This window comes from Oxyura jamaicensis, chromosome 8, assembly GCF_011077185.1.
Source record: "Oxyura jamaicensis isolate SHBP4307 breed ruddy duck chromosome 8, BPBGC_Ojam_1.0, whole genome shotgun sequence".
NCBI lineage: Eukaryota > Metazoa > Chordata > Aves > Anseriformes > Anatidae > Oxyura > Oxyura jamaicensis.
Window position 1 is genome coordinate 15782668 of NC_048900.1, and position 18340 is coordinate 15801007.

At 49.7% G+C, this 18340-nt stretch overlaps 1 protein-coding gene and 1 long non-coding RNA gene across 2 annotated transcripts in view; both read right to left on the bottom strand.

Moving 5' to 3' along the window:
• LRRC8D (leucine rich repeat containing 8 VRAC subunit D) overlaps positions 1 to 1387 on the bottom strand; it is a 51011-nt gene extending 49624 nt beyond the window's left edge. Inside the window, exon 1 of the mRNA XM_035333931.1 lies at positions 1179 to 1387. The gene's annotated coding sequence lies outside the window, so the exon portion shown is untranslated. The remainder of the gene's footprint in view (positions 1 to 1178) is intronic.
• Positions 1388 to 14954: 13567 nt separating this feature from the next.
• Positions 14955 to 17313, bottom strand: LOC118170892. Its single transcript, XR_004752914.1, has 2 exons — positions 16959 to 17313; positions 14955 to 16018 (listed from the first exon to the last, which is right to left on the bottom strand). It is a non-coding gene; the product is annotated as an uncharacterized LOC118170892 (long non-coding RNA).
• Between the last annotated feature and the right edge of the window lie 1027 nt (positions 17314 to 18340).

Here is an 18340-nt window from a genome sequence, read left to right on the forward strand (position 1 = left end):
TCTCCGCCTTACCTCATCCAGACTTTGTAAAGTTTGGATCTTTACCACAGTAACCTCACTTGCAAATAAACGGGGAATATTTAAATTGATACTGCTATTGTGTGCGAGAACCCAGAGCCAGCAGACATGACAGACAAGTGGTTTTCACATTAGGCAAGATACAGGCAAGGCACCAAGTGAGTTTACTAGAAAGGCAGTGCTTCCTCAGAAGCACAGGAGAAAATGGTGTACGGCACAGAAAATATAACCAGAGTACCATATTCCTAGGTCAGGACCTCATAAATCAGTTTCAACTAACAACAAAAGGTTTACAGGGGATTTATAAATCACAAAGACCAAACATGATCCTGGCCTCGGAGCAAGGCTGGCTGAATTAATTTAAGATAGCAATCAAGGGCAAATAACACCAACCATCTACACTACCGGTCCTTACTCCAAAGCCGAGGAAATGTGAAGAGAGGCGTTTTTCTCTGCTTTCTCCGGGGGAAGCGGAGGAGAGAGGCAGAAAGGGACTTACCTACCCTGCCCGGGATGAGGGTGCTTTTGCGGCAGCTCCGGTCCGCGGGATCAAAATGTCAGCGCCGCTGCTGCCCCTTCCTCGCATCCTAACGCCCCCCTCCCCATGCGGGGGGCACAGCCATTGCCCACCTTCGGTCTGAGAGGCATAAAAGACGATCCTTTCCCACCACCGCTAGCAGACGCGTTGAAAAATAAATAAATAAATAAAAACCGCCTTTTTTTTATTTTTTTTTTTTTTTTTTTTAACGCCGACACCGCCGGCGAGCAGCCGGCACGCCGCGGCTGGGGGGGCTCCCCGCGGCGGCACGAGCCCGGCAGCACACGGCTGTCAGCACCACCATTACAGGAAGTCCCGCCGAGCCTCGCTGCACCGCACAACAGGCTGCTCACCGCCGCCGTCCTCCATTTTCCAGCCCGAGCAACCTGCCGCGCGGCCCCTGCGCACCGGGGGCCGGCTCCCCGGGAAGGGAAGGGGGAGACGGGCAAGCGCCGGGGGGGCGGCTGCGGCCCCGAGACACGGCAGCGCCTCGGGTGGGCTGCCCGCAGGACCGAGGGAAGGAGGGGAGCCGGGAAGCGCAGCGAGAGGGGCGGCGAGGGGCCGTCCGTGCCGCTGCCCCCCCCCCCCCCGGAGCCGGGGCACGCCGAGGGGCCACACGCACCTTCCTTCTCCGCGGTCGCTCACTCCCGCGGCGCTGCCATACGGCGAGGGGGGCAGCCGGGCCGAGCCGGGCCGGGCCGGGCCGGGCGGAGCTCGGCTCCTAGCGGCGCCCTGCAGCGCGCTCTCCGCATGCGGCGCGCACCCGCATGGCTCGGCGGCACGGACGGCACCGGCAGCCGGCGGGGGCCGGTCCCGCGTCCCGGAGCGCCGCCCGCCGACCGGCAGCGGCCAATGGCCCCCGCGGCGCCGCGCATGTGAGGGCCGGCCCCGCCCGCGCCGCCCGGCCCCTGCCCTCAGGTGCCGGCGGGGAGCCGGGCCCGGCCGAGCGGGCGATAAAGTGCTTTTCATCCTCCCGTGGCGGCTGCAGAGCCCCTGATTTCATTCCCGACACGCTCTGTGAAAATAAAATTAAATATGTGCTTCTCTGGGATCCAGCCGGCCGCCGTTTGGGTGGCGGGATGTGCCACGCGCGGCACCGCCACACACGGAACGCCAGCCTGAGGGGGGAGCCGGCCCCAAAACCTTAGAGCCCTTCTTACCCTCCTTACTCCGCAAGGGCACCCCTATCCTGAACTCTTCACTGGGTGCCGACAACTGACCAGAACTGTCTGTAGATAGATATTTTAACTAGAGCTGGATGTGACCTATTCCTGTGGAAATTGTTGCACTTGATTGAAAATAGAATTTAAAACAACAACAAAAAATGGCTTATATCAAATTTTCCTTCATCCCCCATGACTTCTAGGAACTGGAGGGGAAGGGAAATGATCGTTAGGTGCTTGCTCAGAATACCTTTCTGTTCCTTTAAAGACTGAGAATCTCCCATTTGCGTTTTCAGCTGCATTTTTAATCAGACCTTCTCCTCTATCTGACGGCAAGATATATCGAAGATCACAAATGAAAGCACTTCTTAGCAGCACTTAGTTTCCGAGACCAGAAAATCAGGGCAGCTTGTCCTGCTCTCAGCTGCTCAGCACTATTTTCATACCAGCCTTTTCATCTGGCAGAGAGTTTTAGCAGAGTTCAGATTTAGTCTAATGAGTTGTCATTTATTTTAAGCTTTGATTTTCAATACCTTCATCTGGGCTTTTAGTTATTTTCTTCTCTGAGATGATCAACACTTGCATTATTTTTGGCCAGCATTTTAGACCTCGCTGTTTCCTCAGTAGGGTGAACTTGTTATCTACCTATCTACCTATTTATTTTTTCCTCTGACCCAGTGCCCAGGCCACATAGGGTCTGCAGTAGCAGGGCTCCACGCCGAGGTAGGATTAATAGAGATAAAAGCACTACAATCTGGTAAACATCAAGGCAAGTGAAAACAGTAATAGCAAGAGCTGCTGGCTGGGAAGTCCTGACTCGCAGGCAGCTGGCAGGGAAATTCAAGCAGAAGAAAAAGGATTTTTTCAAATGCCAGACTTGGTCAGAGCCAGCTGAATCCACATTCACTTGGCAATCACAGACACCTCGCCGAGCGGACACGCAACAGCAAAACAAACGCATAACTCCGAGGACAGGAGGCAGAAGACACCCGGAGGCTGGGCAGATCCAGATCCAATTAGAGGCCATTTCTGACAGGGGCAAACACAAGTGTGAAAGTCTTACCTCCTACAGAACATATGCTGGGTTGTTTATTTTTTTTATTATTTTTACCCCTTGTTGTGATACATATGTAAAGGTAACTCGTTCTTTTGATAATTTAAAACCCTCCATGCTCCTTCTTTTCAAGCGGAGAGTCTTTTCCCCCTGTCTCAGGCTTGGTCTCCTCTGGGCCCAGGTCAGGGTGCTCCTGGGCAGCTCTCTGCATTGCTGGTTGTGGCCCTGCCCTTCAGGTACCTGCTTATGTGGGGTCCAGGAAAGAGGAGGGGATAACAGCCTCTTTGGGGGAATCGATGCCCCAGCTAGTCTGTGTTCCTGCTGCAGTCTATAGGGTTGTTTCAGCAGAAGAACAAGTTAGCCAGCTGCAAGTTAGTCCATATCACAACCGAGGCCAGAAAGACACAGACAATGGAGGGAAAATGGCATCTTTCCACTTGCACAGGTCTGGTGTTGGCCCTTCACAACTGAAAAACACTCCTACTGCTGTTTTGATCTGTGGCTCAGAGGTCTGAATTCGGATGCGGGAGCTGCTTTCAGAACAGCCATGCAGCACACCTCTGCTATGCCCCTGCGGCACTGCCCAGCAGCTGTCCACGCTTGGTCCGAGGCGGGCACGCGCTGGGGGGGCACCAGCAGAAGGTGAGCATAAGGCAGAGACAGTGCCAAAAGTGGGGAGTGCCAACAGGTCCTCGGAAAGCAATGAGGAAACTCCACACTGGGCAATATTTCAGTCCTGGCTTTGCACAGGCTGGCTGATTTTTCTACCAAGACAGATTTAAAAGGAAGGGGAATATTATGACTTTAAAGAGGTGGATGAGGTAGTTATTTGTGAAGAGATGCAGACGGTAGCATAGAAGAGAGGGCAGGGAACTGGATTTCCCCTCTCCAGAAGCACAGTAATTTGCCCTCATGGAACATACAAAGCTTGAAGGGGAAGAGTCCTGCTTAAACAAGGCAGAGGAAGCATATGAGTCACTTGAATTGGACGCAGGCCACTATTTCCCAGGAAAAAAGGTTTGTAGGTGCTAAACAGTTCAGCCAGGCCAGGCAGGCAGAAAGCCAGTGGGGCTGCAGATACCCATCACGCTCACCAGCCCCAGTGTGCCACCTGCCACCCGCCCAGCCGATCGTGCCACCACCATGCCCCAGGCCCTCCCACAGTGGCTGCGGTGCGTCTTACTTTCCAGGCAAAATTAGGCAATGCTCTAGCAGCTGTTTTATTGCCCTGCAGTCCAACGACGTTGGCAAGGGCTCGCTTTGCCCGTGCCTGCAGCTGGCTGTGGAGAGGCTGCTGCGTGGAGAGCCAGCCCAGGAGCATCAGGCCTCTGCAGCACAGTGTGCCCTGCCACCCGGGCAGCATCAGAGCTTCAGAAAGGCTGGCATAAGTCAGTCACCTCTTCAGCTACAGTTTTACTGGCAGTCCCAAGGATATCTAAGTGAACCAGAGAAACATTTTTCCACTATAAAAAGTGCTGCAAAACTTTGTTCCTATCACAGTAGGTAGGTTTGTATTTAAAAAATAAATAAAAATTGCTACTTTATAACCCCATCGTATAGAATTATCCAGACCCACGTTATCACTCTTTCTGAAGACACTTCACTGTTGTACTTGTCTTCAAACACCCGCCACACAGTCAGCGAGCAAGGATACAGCTCCGTTAAAAGCCCAGCCACCTTTAAAGGCCTTGCAAGGCGTGTTGTGCCCAGCGTGAGTTGTTCCTTGCTTCAGAACTTCCTGGTGGGTAAATGATGATCTCCTTACCTGCTGTTTGTGCTGAAAAGAGGAGGAGTTTCTATTCTGCAACATGAGAATGATTGTTGTAGATAAAATGCATTTTCTTCCCCTTCTAAATACTTCCAGAATGCCACAATGTGCTCACCAATTCTTCTGTTTCATTTGAGATAGTAAGAAGTCATTCGCTCAGCGTGCAATACAGCTACCTGAAATGGAATGAAGATCTGGGGTATGAGGCCTCATTCTTACCAAGTACCACAGCCTTCATATTTTGAAAAAAAGAGGAGCAGCTGTGAGTGCATGCATGATAAGCAGCATATGTCATCATACTGCAGTCCAGAAAAGTTTTTCAAGTGAAGGCAGGAAAAATGGAACAACTTACGCTTGCTGCTCTGGATTGTGCAGAAAATCTGTGTGTGTTTTCACTTTTCATCCAGTGGACGCACCACCAGATGGCCTGTTTCGCTCATTCTGGTGCTTATCAATAAAGGACTATAAATCCACAAGGCATACAGAGTCATCTCAGTTGAAAGGAGGCATGGCAGAAAAGCAGGAAGCTCTGCCGCAGGTAAACACCATCACCTGCCCTTCAACCCTGTTGCTTGCATGAGCAGGGCTTTGACTTGGCAGAAGAAAGAATAATGTTGCGCACTGCTTGGTCAACCCATGACAGAGTCCACGTCAGAGTCAACCATAATCCTGTTAGTGTGGCATCCTCATGCTCTTCTCGCTTCCTGAGTCAGCAGCCACCAGGTACCTCCAGGTACCTCCACTGAGGTGACAAGAACTTTCAGAGTTCTTTGGCGCCAGAGGGCTGGAGGGGGTTAGTCTGTGACCAACGGGCCTGGATTAGGCTGTTTATTTTATGGATTAGGCTGAATCTACTTAGCTCTTCCTATTTTCTTAAATTTGCACTTAACCCTTTCTATGACCTCTACTGCTCACGCTCACCCTAGTTTCCACAAATACTAGATACTAGCCATGGAGACTGAATAGGAAATAAAAATTAAAAACCCATGATAGGCAGAGTTAGCAGCGTAAGACCAAAGAAACCTTTCAGCTGGCATAGTTTGTCTAGCCCTGCCTGCTGGAGCTATTCCCCTGCCCCCCCCGCCCCCCGATATTTCAGTCTGTTATTTCTTTCTTCAAATCATGGCTGAAAACCTTTCTTCCCTCTTCAGATTGCAATTGGCTTTCTCTGTAAAATGGCTGTGGCACTGCGTACAAATGACACAACACAAAACCTAAGTGCCCTACCTGGATGTAGGAAAATGGTGGTCTTTAAAGAAACGGCAAGCCAGTTGTCTTCAGAGTGCTTAGCTATACCTGTGCTAGCACTTAGCCTTTACTTCCCCAGCTCCGCAGTTACAATAGTTAGAGCTTGTTGATTTTGTTATTTCTTTACAAGAACTTTTCCTAAAATAGCCTAGCCAAAAGGGCATAATGAGGTGCACAGCTGGGAAGAGCTTTCTGAACAGCATGAAGAAAAAGAAAGAACATATGTGGGGCCAAAGTGCTCAGAGCCTGCAAATGACTGACTTCAGTCATTCAGGTGGCTGGAGATTAAGGAATCACCCAGCTGGACCATTAAAAAAAAAAAAAAAATGCTGAGAAAGACCAGGCAAAAACAGGAGAAAAAAGGGGGATGGGAATAGTATATTATTTCTTACATGCTGCATCTTCTGTCTTTTTATGTTCCCCTGGGGCAAAGAAACTTTCAGTCATTCTGTAGATGGAGGGGAGAGAAAGCATATTTAAAAGCAGGGGTCCTTCATCAGGGACCTCAAGGGTCTTGGGGCTCTTTTCCCACCTCAACAATTGAAACAAGGCTGTTTTGTGTGTGCTCAGGAGCCTGCAAAAGGCAGGCTTGCCAGCACAGCACTAAGAGAAGTTGATTTTGCCTGAAATGGCTAGATTAATCTTTTTGCTTTCACTGCAGCACCTCCTGCCAGCTACTTGTACATATTATAGATCAAACAAAATCAATTGCTCCATTCTAGAGACTCTACCCAAGGGAAAACGGAGCAACAACAGATATAATTACAGCTTTGAAATCTTCTTCCCAATACTTTTTCAAATACAATGAAACCAAAGTACTTGAAGTCCCTAAAGCTTCTCCAAGTAGATAGCCACTGTCAGTTCAGCATCACACTATTCACTCTTCTCCAACACGATGCACCTTACACATCCCAGGTATTCATGTGATTTCAATCCACAGCTGCCAAGCCAGCTAGCACGCTCATTTAAAACCTGCTTCATCTGCTTCAAAAACATACATCCAAGAGAGGAGTACTGCACATACATGCTGTGACAGAGAAGTAGGTTACTGTCTCACCAAATCTTCTCCACGTTTACCTTCAGAACATAAGTTAATTGGAGAAAGCACTGACCATGTTGTTATGTACTGCATGGCATTGGATTCACTGCCAACACTGTGTAGCTACCAGAAAACAACTAAACATATACCTCCCCCGGATGCAAACACCTCCAGTTTATTTTATCGCCAAATGGAAAAAGGTAACGGGAGAAGGTAGGTCTGATCGTGCCTTAATGCAAAACAACATTTTGCTTTGTCATAGTAATTATGCTTTCTGACAGCAGGAACTGAAATTAGCAGGCGGTTTTCCCTTGGGTTGCCCAGAGACTGTGGAATGAATCATGAGGGCTCTTGTGCTGTGCCCAGGACCACGGGGAACAGGCGATGTAAAGACTGAAGTATTTATTTTCCTGCTCAGATCTCTGTGGCTAGGGAGTCATCTCCACGCGCTGGCCGTGCAGGAGCTGTGATGGGGCTGACTGGTATTGCTGCCATCCCACATGTGGCAGAAGGGCTCATTGTCTTCTACCGTGGGTGCATTTACACAGCCACAGGGCACAGGCACTGCACGGCTTTGATTTTGGTGTGAATTCATGGCCTTAGTTTCCCAAAATGTCACTGGAACTTTCTGAGATTAATTTGACTTGAGAACAGTGCAACACACACAGCATTCTCCTTGAGGAAGAAAAAAGAACGGGAAGGCAGCGCAGCCTGGCCTTTCCGACACCTGCACCCATAGAAACCACCCCGAGTGACCAGGACCCCTCCCCTCCTCACGGCCCCTTCGCACCAGCCACCCTGACGGTCTTAAACCTCAGGAGACAGACTGCCCGGGCCCTTCTTTTCCCTGCCCTTTCCACGTCCATTTTTTCAGCTATCCCTAAATTTCTTCCGCCGCAGGTCTCCCCGGGTGCTGCCCCGCCGCGGCCCGGCGCAGCAGCGCGGCCTGCAGGAGCGCCGTGGCCTGCAGCGGCTCTGGCCGAGCTCCCCCTGGTGCCGGACGGGCTGCCAGGCGGCTGCAGAGCGGCCCGCGGCCCCGGCAGGGCGCTGGGCGACAACGGGAGACGGGAATCGAGGCGGAGGGAAAGCGCCGGCGAGAAGGCGGCCGGGAGGGCAGAGCAGCGCCCCTGCCCAAAGCCCGTGGAAGGCGGGCGCGGTCCCGGCCTGCTGCCTCGGAGCGGACCCTGCTGCCAAGCTCCCCGAGGAAGGCACGTTACGGTTCCCTGGGTCACGTTCCCTCCTGCCTCTCTGAACAGTTTATCCGCTCTGCCAACTTCTCGCCCTGCACAAAGCCCCTTGGACTGGGTCCCCCAGTTCCCCCCTTGCCACCCCAGGCACGCTCTTCGTCCTTCCCTCCCACCATCTGTGCCCTTTCCACCCGAGAGTCTCTGCCCTCTCCTTCCTCCCTTGTAAAGGACCCAGACATTGTCCTGGGTCCATCGTCCTGTCTGCCTCGAGGGCTCCAGCTAGCACCTACAGCTCTGCTGGCCCCTGCTCCTCATGGGTGTCTGTGCATTTTGCATCTCAGCCAGCCTCTAACCTCTCCCAAATAAACTGAGTGGTGCTAACACAGCCTTCACTGGTCCCCTTGCTTTTCCCTGCACATCCCTTGCATTTCCACACTGTTTCCTTACTGGGAAACATCACAACCTCACACCACCAGTGGCCATGGGATCATTACTTTTAGACTGTTTCTGCAGGACAGAATGTGTGCACGTGTGCACGTGAGAGAGAGCACTTAAGGATGCTGTAAAATTAGACAAGGAATTTTCCGCTTGTATTATATTTTCATACATTCTTCAGACCATCTGCAGAAAGCTGTCAAATGACTAGTTAGAAACATATTATAAAATCTTGTTATTTTACTTAAAACATTAATTTAGCAGGCTTAGATCTGAGAACTCAGCAAAACACTAGTAGTTTTCCTGTGCTTCCCAACTTTGTTCATCTTTTTACAATAAGAAAGTCTCATAGCTTATTGTGCCCAGGAGTCTTCCTGCCATTCCTCTGGCCCCCATTTGACTGCTAGCTTGGCTGTGTTATGTGCTGCTGTAGTCCCAGGTCTACACATGCTTGTTAACACAGCCTGGAGAAGTTTGCATGTGTGTTCTCAAGTCAGCAGAAGTGAGATAGCACTTCATTATTTTGTAACGACACTTTTGGACCCAATGATAGGTCAATTACTAAGACTTTTTTAAGCCTGCTCGCAGTGTTCTTTTAGGTGCTTTTTGTACACTGTGCTGCCCTGTTACCCATGTATTTGGGCTCCAGATTTCCAGCTCTGTATTCTCACTGCCCACTGAACAGCATCCTGAATACATTTGAAATTAGGTTTATGACCATCTCTTTCCCAATTCCTAGTATTTGAGAACTTTTGGTATCTGCCCAGTTTCCAAATGCCATTTTGTGGTGGTGCTGGCCTGGAAGGGACCAAAAGCTCTAAATTCCTTTTTATTTTTTATTATTTTTTTTGTTTGTTTGTTATACCAAATGTCTTTCATTTATTTCCAAATCTCTGGGAAATAAATAAATAAATAAATAAATAGTCTCTTTCTGTGCTGTTACTCTCAAATCCCATTTTCCCATAGATTTTCCCTATACAGAACAGTTTGTCTTACCTGCGCTTACTGCTGAATTTCTTCATGTCTGAATATCTGTTGTTGAACCCATTTTTAAATTCTTGTTGCACACCCTTCTAGTGTGTTGCCACCTTCGTCCTTGTGCTTCCAACAAGCTTTTCTTCCTTCCTCTTCAAAAACAGCTATTCAGACCTTTCCTGTATGTGCTCATCTACAATAAATAAATAAATGATAAAAAATAATAAAAAAATAAAGTTAGTGCAATAGAAAATGAGAGACGGGTACCCACACCTCACAATATCATAACCCTATGCTTGGTGTTGCTGTGAAGTGAGCTCTGCTGGTACCCAGATACATAGTCCTGATCTGCATTCGCTTCCATTGCAAACTCCTTTGCTTGAAGTCAAATCAATGAAACTGAATATAAATAAAATACCAACAAAACCTTACTAAATCTACAGTAAATCCACTGAAAAGAGTTTGGATTTCCAGTTCACACTGGCTGGGCACGCAACATTTGGTAGGTTTCCTGTACTGACGATGGTCCCTAACTGTATTTCGCAGAGGTGTGACCTTCACACATACTGAGTCTCAGAGCATTACTTGTTGCAGGAGGAGCTGGCTCCACCAGGCACATTTCCCACTTAGAGCTTGTTTACCGAAACAGAAATGAATCCCTCAGAGTGTAAGACAGTCCCACAACCTTGTTCCTAGCCCCAGAGAATCCACATTTTTCAGTTCTTTTATAAATGGGTTTCATTTCGTTTCTTTTCACAGGATCTCTTTCAATACAAAGGGATCTAACACACTAACAAGCAGCAGATGCACGGAGCAGTCACCACTTGTGTCTGAACAAGGGTGTTTCTGGAGCAAGAGCCAAAGTGCGCTGAAGGAAGAGCCCCAGGAAGGATTTGATAGACGGTGCCTTGGGTTTAAATTGCACTCCACATCAGAATGTCTTTTCAGAAATCTGAATGACACATTGGAGTACAAAACAGAGATCGACTTGGGGAGCTGCTGCAACTAATACCCTGCCCTACCTGAGCCCAAAGCCATGCAGCTTCCTTAGCTTTGCCAAGGAAGGCCGATTCCAGTCAGAACTGGAGCATGCATCAGGAAGCAGATAGGTCCTTAGAAATGCAGGTCTTATCCCTGCAATTTTCCCATGAAATTTTCCATCATAAGTTCAATATTTTCATGTCCGCTGGCCAGCTCTTTGCGGTAACATCAGACATCAGGCAAATGCTTCCTTCTATTGTCTTTGCATCTCCCAAAGGACCTTTGGCTTGACTGTCTTTGCCAAGAAATAAGAAGTAGCAAAAGCAGTTGACAGATCAAGATCAGTGATGACGGTAGAAATGAGCTGACCATGATGCTGGTTGCTGTTTATTCTTCTGAACAACGTGCAGCCTCTTTGCCCAGGCCTGCATGAACAGGAAGGAAGAGACAATCTGTGCTATGCCTGGTTAAGCATGTAATGGTCTGGGATGAAGACCCAACTTGAGAAAGTGGTGTGGGGGAAGCTGAAGATCCCTTTAATTCAGCCGTGTTGCACTCTTTTTGTGTTTGCTCTTCCCATGTGCAGTTCCTAGGTCTGGGAGAGCAGAGCAGCACCTCAGACTGATGGGCTGGGCTGCTGGGCCTGGGGAGGGGAAGGACAAGGCAGGGTGCTGCTGCTGGGGCCGTGGGAGACAGAAGTTAGGGAGGGTGTTCTCCTCCCCCATTTCATTTGCCTTAACACAGTGGGTGGCCTGAGCCTCACCTCCTCTTTTTGGGCTTGGTGAGAACAGGAGGAGTGAGAGCAGACGGTCTTTCCATTCAACTCAGCTAGCAGAGACTAAAGTACAGCAAAATCCAATAAATAAATAAATAAATAAAAATTGAATGGTTTGAAAGAATGGCTCCTTATATGTCAAAAAAAGCACGGAGACTTACTCCACTCTTTGAGTAACCGTATGCAAAAGAACCACAGAAAGCTGCATGAGTACAGATAATCACATGGGGAGCACTGAAGGGAGATTCAGGCCTCCCTTTCTTCCCGTCATTGTGTTTGGAATATGTTTCCAATTGCACTAGTCACAGAGCAATCAAAGAAACTCATCTACAGTGGCAAATTGGAGATGCCCTATCAGACCACATTACAGGGAGCTATACCCTACTTTGAATACTTAGTTGCAATTGGGAACATCCACATGGATTCCGGACACAATGCAGCCAATTTCCCTGTTAGCCATATGCCTTAACAGAAAAGGGAGAACAATTCTTCAAAGCAAATGAAGTCTGCCTTTGGAAGATGCCTGCTAACATGCTCTTCGCCTCTTTACGTCCCTGCCCAGGATCCCACCTTCCCTTGCAGGAGGTGGGGAAGGAGCGAGCCCACCCCTGCAGCCCTGAGGGGCAGCGAGCCCACCCCCCTGCTCCAGGGCCCTCAGTCCTTCCCGAGCCCTGGCCCCACACCTCCCCGCTCTCCTTCCATCACCTCCACAGCTGTCCCCAGGCTGCAAGAGCACTGTTTCACTGCTTTGCTCCTTTAGTTTTGAGCGTGCCAGGTTCAGCATTCTTGGGCTTGTTCTCCTTGCCTGCTGGTTTTAACAGTCCCGTGAAGGAAGCGGAAAACCAAGTTTTCAAATAACCCCACCACAGCACCATGGTAATTCAGGATCTGGGGCTGGCCACGGGCAGAGGGAGCAGCCTGGCTCAGGAGGGCTCAGGACCTGCCGCGCAGGGTGGGAGCCCTGGTTAGAAATAACTTACCGGTGTTCTCTTCGTTGTTCTCCCATATAGTGGCCTCTGTGGTATTTGTTGAAATGAATCGCATGATTGCAGCTCTAGACTGGCATCTTCCACAAACCGTGGTAAAATGAATGCCTTATTCAAGCCCAGGGAAAGCATTCCGTGCTTCATGAGGCCTTTGCTGTACTGCAGTAAGTAAAAATTGCAGAGGAGGAATATTTACTTTGTCTCTTACTGTGAAGATACTTTAAAGGTGATTAGACTTGGAAAGTAAACTCTGCTCAAGCTACAACTGTTCTCTCAGTTCTCTGAGACAGGGCTCCACACAAATTATCCTGGTGAGGCTGCACAGCGATCCACTCAGCGTGTGTGGGAAGGTATTTACGCAGGCACTTGACCCTTCAACAACTAGGCTGAATTCTCAGGCAGTCTCCCACCAAAACTCAGGACTGAGGTTCACAACCCAGCCCAAACACCACACACATTTGCTGGGTTGAGGGACATGAGTTGTCCCTGGCACATGAAGAGAAAAGCATTTCCCCAGCGCAGGCATGTGCAGAGCCAGCTGGGCTGGTGCTTGCTGGTGGCTGCCCCAGCAGCCGGTTCCCCTGTGCCCTGCGTCCCTGTGCTTTCCCTGCAGCTCCTGCGGTGGCCTGGGGCATGGGCAGGGTTTGGGGCCTCTGGCTTCAGTGCAGGGGAAGCCCCAGCGTAGGGCGAGCCCCTGCAGTTGCTCAGGGCCAGCTGCAGTGCAGCAGTGAGCCCCCGTTCAGCTTGGCAGGCAAGGCCTTACCATGACCTTGTCACCATGACCTTGCCACTGTGACATTGCACCCCAGCACCTGTCATTGATACTTCAAGAATTTGTGCTCATGTTCTGGAAAAAGGCAACGTTTTTCCATTTCCCTTACTGGTAATGGAGGCAGCCAGAGGAGAAAATGTTCTGCGCTGCTAAAGCTGTGTTCTGTGTTGTTAGAGCTCCACTCATTCTTCCACTTGTTGCTGCTATATATTCATATATCTCCCTCTGTTAATGACTTCACCTCACTCTACTTTCTTTTTAGCAGTAGTCAATGGGAGTCAATAAGAGATGCCCATAGGATACGATTACATATAATAATGACGTACAGTTACTGAATGGCGCAGTTTGCACTTACTGCACAGCCCAAGTAGCATAGGAGTGTCTGCGGAGTTAGGGGACGTTTGTATCTCCCCGGTCTTTCCAGGGCAGTATAGCTATCTCTACCTGCCCTGCCCACATGCTGAGGTTTGCCTCCTGGATCTGTTTCTGTGCATTGTCCAGCTGACAGACTTTTTGCTGGCTCAACCAGATTCCTTTCCAAATGCATTGGAAAGCCTCAGCTTGACCTAAGGCAAGTTTTCTCAGGCAGTGCCATCCTTGCAGAAGGCTTTGCTGCTGGGTAAAGGACTTCCAGCTTCCTATCAGGCTCTAATCTGGGTTTCCACTTTATTTGCAGGCTGCTCACTCAGACTCCAAGTCTTCCTGCAATTCAGTGATCTGAGAATCCAGGTCACTGTTTCCGTCAGAGCCGCTTCCTCCTCCACCTCCCCAGAGCTGCTCATGGCTCTTCCTTCCTGGGCAGACCTCTGTGCTCCTCAGGCTGCGCCGGCAGATGCGGTACCACCCTCCTGTCCTGTACACCCTGTCTCCAGCTGCGGTCATGGTTTTCCTCCCTGAGTGACAGACAACAATCACGACCTGAGGTTCACTGCACAGTTCCTGCCAGCAGTTGTTCCTTGCTGCCCGCAGTCTGTGGGGCAGCCGTGCCCATGGTTCCTCGGCCCTTCAGCTCAATGGGGACAGGAGCTGCCTTGGGGGGGGGCATGCCAGGAAGCCCCCCCTATTTCCCCGGCCATGCCAGGAACAGGGAAGCCAGGGGATGTGGGGCAGCCCCAGCTCTGGGCACCTCCCTGGGGATGGGCCAGGCCAGGATGGCTATCGCTGCAGCCCTACGTGGCGGCTTTGCAGAGCCGTGGGAGCACCCATGACACAGGAGCTCACATGGCTGTGACAGCCCCTCCTGGTGCATCCTTCCTGCAGGTTTGGGCGATGGCTGCTGGGTGTTCTGCTGCTCCCTGACACACCATTCCTTGGGGTCACTGCTCCTCACCCCATGACACCTTCAAACATTTCCAGTCCTCTCATTACAGACCACGGGAGAGCCTTGCAAGGTGTTTCTTCTACAGCAGAGCATCCCATCCCAGCATCTGTACTCCAGTGTGCGCAAACTCCACCGGGACAGCTGCTGTGTATTATGGATGAGCGTTCACATTCTTAAATCTCCCTGCATTTATAAAAGAAGAAAGAACCTTATTTCTTGCAGTTCATCTGTTGACGGCTGCATGGTAAGAGCTGATTCCTAGAGAAGCCTGCTCCACACCCCTATGCATGCTGAGATTCCCATTAATAATTACTCAGTCTGTCAGCATTTTTTTTAAACCTACAGGATATTTTGGTGTCTTTCTTACTTCTCTCTGGTTTTAATGTGATAGCACATACAGTCTGTGCTGTGAACAAGTGAAATTGCATGTTCAAACTTCGAGAGAAACCACTGACAGGCTCTGTATTTTATGAATCAAAGGCATCTATAATTCAGCAGCAGGCTTTCAAAGTGCATACATATGTACATAGGTTCTCCTTTTTAATATTTTGCCTGCTTCTCAGAGAAAGTAGCAGCTCATCACCTACCTGAACCATCATCACTTTTAAAGAACTGGAAACCTGGAAATATTTGCATTTCTGTTTCCTTTTTTATTCTACTTACTTGTTTTTCAAGTTACATTCCAAAGAGCCTGTTATTATTATTATTTCTATTCTTTAATGACTCCTGTACATCTCTTTCCTGTTCCTGCTGTGTTTTCTGAATCCTCTTAGTGATGCTTAGAGCCCAACTCTCTCTCTGGATAGCCCCCAGTCACTGTAAAACAGGTCTAGCCTCTGTTCTTTAATCAAGTTAATGGCATTTGACCCTTCTTACAGATGTAAATAACTGCACAGAGCTAGCTGTCCTATGCTTTTCCCTAGGCTTTGTCTACTAAAGATTTGCAGCAGTGAACCTGAAAATAACCACCCCACACTAGACCTGATTCCCTGGGATTTCAAGGTGATTCCTAATAGCCTTTCCTTCCCTCTTGCAGAAGAGTACATTTTTGCTTGGTCACTTTCTGCAAGAAGGAGTAAATTAATTTTTTAGCATACTGGAAAATTTCATTATAGGAGTTCAGGAATTTTCTGTGCTTGCTCCAGCTGGACATCTCAGCAGATGCAAACAAAGTTGTTCCCAGAGGCAAGGCCCAAGAACAACAGGGCAAAGGTAAAAGAAACAAACAAACAAACACAACTGACATGTATAAAGCAAATCAAACTTGTAAATGGACCGTCTCACGGAGATAACAAAAACTTGCTCTTGCTCCTGTCACCAACCCTGTTTTACTTCTTCCCACAGCAGCCTGGTCCCTGAGCCAGGTCATCCCTGGTGATCCTTGCTTCCCTGCTGACTGTCCGAGGGGTTCCTGGGCACCCTGTGCTGCACCCCCAGCAAATCCAGTGCATGGGGTGAGGGGAAGGGCCAACATGGCAATATGGGGCTGAACGTCTCCTGGACTGCATTCACAGTGCAGTTATGCCCTTTGGGGCAGCACTGGTGGCTTTGCACCCTGTCTGGCAGCCAGCTGTCTTCCAGGAGCTGCAATCCTCACCCTGTGGCAGTTTCCAGGTCCTGCCTCAGTCTGGAAGAGCTGACCAGAAAAGAAACCTCTCCGTGCCCAGCCCTCTCCTCTTGGCAAGCTCAGCACGTGGCACCAGGGCTCAGCACCCAGACTCAGCAGCTGAGCCAGGCAAGCACCGCAGGAAACAGGACCTGAAACAAAACACATGATTTCATTTTGTGGCCAAGGACATGTGCTTATCTCCACAGTGCCTGCAGAGCACTGGTCCATTTTTTTCTTCCAAGGAAAAAAAAAAGGAAAGAAAAAAAACATCAAGAAAAACTTTGCTCTTGCTTTTACAATCAGCAAGATAAAAAGAACAATCCACAATAACAGCACAGTGCAGAGCTACTGTAAGAACTGCTGATGTAGGGCTGCTTTTCAGCCAAACGGTGTAAAGAGTCATTCTCCCTCATGCTGCCAGTTTTGTGTGGCTGTCCTGGGCAGCACACCCATATGCCATTAGCCATCAGCCTGTGGGTACCTATTTTTTCCATTTTGGCCAGCTGCAAACCTGAGTGAAAAGAGCAGCATTTCTCCCAGCTGAAACACTCGCTGTTTTGCGCGGAGCTGCTGGGTTGAGCACAGGAGCTGTAACCTTGAGCAGCTTGATAGGGTCGCAGGCTCTGCGTGCTGGCCCTTGTCGCTCGGGCTGTGCCTGGCGTCCCCCCCAGCAGCCCCTGTGGGATGCCCCCAGCCCGTCCCCATGGGAGGGACACCTTCCAGTCCCAGCCTGGTGCTGGGCAGCTGGTTAGGTTTAAGGCACTGGTTGCCAGCCACAGGTGCCAGGGCTGTGTAATTGCAGCTTGCTGAGGAAGCTGCCCTAGCATTAAGGTCAGAGATGGCTATTCTTAAAAACAAAAACAAAAACAAACAAACAAACAAAACCATGATGTGGGTCCCCAGTGCTAAGGAATGTTTGTGTCACTGCCACCCCACCCCTAAAAAAAAAAAAAAAAAATCAAGGAAGGAAAAAGAAAAAGAAAGACAATGGGAATACCCAGCTGTGCTACAACGTGGACAATGTCCCCAGTGCCTCAGTGCCAGGGCAGACCATTACAAATCGGGAGACGTCGCAGCTGCCTCACAGACCTTCCTGAGGAAGCTGCTGCGGTCTGAATCCTGACATCAGGCACCCAAACGAGCAGTTAGGCGCAGCGCTCTCTCGGAGCTGCCTCTATATCTGTAGCTCGGGGTGTGTAATTACTCGGCCCTGACCATCCTGCAGGAGCCAAGCGAGGATGGCCATGGCTCCCTCCCCACGGCGTGATGTGGGCAGGTGGAATGGAGCTCCAGCTCCTCTAGGGAATGCCTGGAGTGCAGCCTCTGCTTCACAGCTGAATAAAGCACAGCAGGAACCGGACAGCAATGCTCTGGGGCGAATACGAGCTAGAAAGATGCCCACAGGGTTGCTGTGTGTGTCTGTGAGCCGCCTGTGGAGCAGTAGCGATCACACCCAGCTGAGTGCAAGGCTGCTCCTGCCTGCCCCATGTGAGGGTTTGTTTGTGGCACCAGCCCCGGGCACTGAACTAACCCCCCTCTGACACAGCAGAAACACCACTCCTCCCTTTGCCAACATCTCCTCCAGGTCCCTGGCAGAACACGCTCCCCATTCAGACTCAGCACCCCTTCTTGTCCTCAACAACTCCTTGGTTTTCCTTCAAATCCATCACCATCTATTTCTCCTCGTGTTCAGCTGGATGAGGAGATGCATGGATGATGACCTGAGCATTGCAGCCGCTGTTCCTCCCTGCCGGTGCCTGCCCCTTAAGGTCCCTTGCTCTGTTCTGAATCTACCAGCAGCCTCGAGAGGTGCCAGAAAAATGATGCTTGACAGTCAGATGCTTTCCTCCTGACTCTTCCAGTTTCTTTGACCCTCTTTCTGTTTTCAGGCTCACATGTGCTGAAGTTATTTGCAATGGTGTCTAGGTTTTGCATTGCCACTGACTCCATTAGCTCATGGATTTCTTTTCCCCTAGAGTTCTTGCAGCTGCTGATGTCTTGCCAGTTAATTTCTCATATATTTCCTTTCAAATCTGAATTGAATTAGTGAGCATTCGTAATGAGGCACAGTAGGAGGAAACAAAAAAGCAGATAAAAGCTGACACAGACCAGATGCCTCTTTCAGCTGCTGCAACACCAATAGAAAGTGTGGGCAAATGTCAGGTGAATGAGAGAAACCAGGGCATAGCCAAACTGCTTGCCAGAATTTGATCTTAGGCTACTTACATAGGGGCTTTGAAAATTTCCTGCCCTCGGGATATCAACATTTCTCTGAGCTTTCCAAGCATCCTGCAGCTCAAGCAAGACGTTGAGAGGGAGCTCATTTGCATTATAAAAATATTGGGTAGTGTGGGAATCACTGGCTGAAGGAAGACCAACAGAAAATACCACCTTAGGGGAGCACAGCACACGAACAACAAATGACTAAGAAAACCCTGCCTCCCATCACCTCTTCATCAGGATATTCTGCC